Genomic DNA, 3,080 nt, shown 5'->3' with positions numbered 1-3,080 from the left:
TATACAACACAAGGTTTTACAACACAATGTCACGATATATACTAATATGAAATTATAATTTAATTCAACACCCAGAGACACAAAGAGATAATTAATTCAGCTTCGATAGACAAAGAGAAGAGATTAACATGAATAACATATGAGGTTTATAAAACAGACCAACAATTAAAAGATGCTGTTGGGGAAATAACTTTATAATTCAATCCAGTTATGCTCAAAATCAAAATATACGAATTCATTAAAATTCAACTAATTATGTTTTACCCAATTTCCCCCATAGAGATAATCATCTATTATGTTGTATTCTATTGTTCTCTTTGTATCCATGTTCTCCTTTTGCTTTGTTTGGAAGGAGAAGTTTACATCAGCTTTGACAATCCTGAGGAGGGCCCATCATGATTTTAACTACACATGTTACGCTGCAACTTCACAGGATATGAACAGCTCTACTTATTCTGAGTTGTCTTCCAGCCCCCGGCCTCTAAACAAAGGTTGTTTCAACACTGTGTCTGATCAGAGGATGAGGAGGGTTTCTGGACGCGGCTTGATGTTTTACTAATACTATTGTACATGCTTGTTGCTATAAATGTTTTTGCATTAATAAATCGGCTTTGTTGTATTTTAAAAGCCTTTTGTTATCAGGATCTGGATGGACTTCTTAAGTGAAAGGCAGTGTATGGGTGTGTTTTTAGGGGTTCATTTTTTTTTTTTTTTTTTTTTTTTTTTTTTTTTTTTTTTTTTTTTTTTTTTTTTTTTTTTTTTTTTTTACATTCTGTGCATTAATAACCTCAAGGAATTTTATTCTGTAATTAACACCAAATAATGGTTGATTACATTTAAGGCTGGTTCAGGATTATTTATTCTATATTTATTTATATTTTAGAATCAATATTCACATTTGATACTGTAGGCCAATTAAAGAACTGATGTGACACCCTCACCACAAGGTCAATTAGAAGCTGGTTCTGGGCTTGCAATCATACCAATGGTTTATCAGCGATGGAGTTGATATGGAATCACTAATATATTTAAATGTAATTTTTTGAGGTCGATTTCTATTCAGGACTTTATTTTGGTCAAGTTGACAAAGGGGCTCCGACATCAAGGGTCCAAAAGCCTCAGGTTTATTCATGGGGCCATATTAGTATGTGGTATTGAATTTATTTGTTGTGTTTGCCCCACTAAAGCTCAATATGATGCAATATAAATGCCTAACTGACATTATCAAAAGGGGGCCCACAGTACAATTAAACATTTCAATTTTAAATGAGCAGGGATGTTGACCTTGGAAAACCAGTGTTACCCAAAAATGAATATTTTTTGGGCCGTTCATTGCTTCACAGCCTTCATCAAAAAATAAATGTATCCATCTTCTGTCCCAACTGAGGAGACAATGAATGGTTGAGCTCGAAAATGAAGTTGAATTATTATTGAGTTATTACTTTACTAGCCCTTGTGGTGACCTAAATATATCATGCTATATGACAAAATGATATAATCGCCACTTTAAAGACGACATGATGATTATTTGCATTATTGATTAATGTTTTTTTCACTCATTCCGATGAATTAATTCAACTAAAAATTACTGTTGAAGTACTCGTTGTTTTGTTTGACCTTTCTATCAGGGACCAGCGTTAATTTTCAGCAGTGTCAGGCTACAGTGTTGTCTGTTGATCGGGCACACACTGGCCACTTCACTCCAATGTAGTGGCTTGGCATCATGACCTGTCTCGGTTCTTTCTTCCTTGGTCCTGACCACTGCAGACTGGGAACACCACAAGAGCTGCACCCACACACCTGTTTTGGATGATGCTCTGACCAGTTGTATTGCCATCATAATTTAGCCTTGTCAAAGTTGCCTAAAATACTTACGCTGCCATTTTCCTGTTTCTAACCACATTAACTTGCTGACAAATGTCGTTGTGACCTAATATATCCCCACGGACAGGAGCATGAATATATTCACTCTTGTCGTGGTCAGACTGTATTATCGCTGTTATAGGTGATCGGTGTATATTCCAGTTTGTTCCATACCCATTTTTTTAAGTTGATTCATATCATTATAAAATGTAACCCAAGCCCAAAATTAATTGGGCTACCATTTGTATCATATATTGATATAACATTTTTTTAACAGCATTGAATTTTGAGGTACATGTATGTAATAAGTTGCTTTAATGGAATAAAAACTGTAAGTTCAAATTGAAGTGGTAACACATTTTAAATAGTTTGGACAAGTGTGCATTTGAATGTAATTAGGCCTACCTTATTAATTTTAATAAATTAACTTTAATTTACTTTCAATAAAACATAAACAGTTACTTGTACTCAAATAATATTTTTTTAATGCTTAATTGTTGGAGTTAATATATTTGAACTAACCTCAGGGTTTTCCAGTGTGACCTAACAATGCATAAAAAGTGTGGAGGTCACAGGTTCAGGGGGAGGGGGTGATCCGCCTGTCAGACAGAGGACTTGTTCTATGACAATGTTTAACTCTTGGACTGATTGTGCTCTTAAGTAATTAGCCCGTTAGAGACATATTAGTAATAAGCGCACTAAATGTTGATTGAACGCTAGAAACACAAGCAGGCGTCACCAACACAGCGACCGGGCGATCCCGACGATTGCCCGCGCACGTCAGTGCGTCTGCGGGGGGCGGGAGCAGGGAAAATCGAGCCCGTGCTGCTCTATTCCTCCCCCTCTCTGTCACAACAGATTGCTGCTGCTGGGTCAGTGTTATTAATAATAAAAGAGTCAAAAAGCCACAGCGAGCAGAAATAGGGGGTGGAAATCTACATACTTTCTCCTTCTGTCAATCAGCACGGAATCAACCAGCGCGAAAACACAATGTGACAACCGCTTCAACTTTTCGACAACGCATTTCTTCCTCCTTTTTATTCGTCTTTTTTTTTTTTTTATATAGGAGCTATTGTGGTGGTTCCCTTTCCAGCTGCTGGCCGTCACTGGCTCTGTCAGCACTGCGTATTGCGGTCATCATCTGTCGGGCGGTGCGGCTTGATTGTAACACGAATCGGTCCCGCCGGCAAGGTCCTCTGGTGCACTTGTAATCTCCT

General features: G+C 37.2%; 1 protein-coding gene across 1 annotated transcript in view; it reads left to right on the top strand.

Moving 5' to 3' along the window:
• Positions 1-3,080, top strand: part of LOC118326272 (gamma-glutamyl hydrolase) — a 10,835-nt gene that overhangs the window by 7,484 nt on the left and 271 nt on the right. The gene's annotated exons all lie outside the window — the stretch shown is intronic.

Source organism: Morone saxatilis, unplaced genomic scaffold, assembly GCF_004916995.1.
Source record: "Morone saxatilis isolate NCDOM2014 unplaced genomic scaffold, NCSU_SB_2.0 Contig16, whole genome shotgun sequence".
NCBI lineage: Eukaryota > Metazoa > Chordata > Actinopteri > Moronidae > Morone > Morone saxatilis.
Note: the sequence above shows the minus strand (reverse complement) of the source record. Positions and strands in the feature narration are given on the sequence as shown.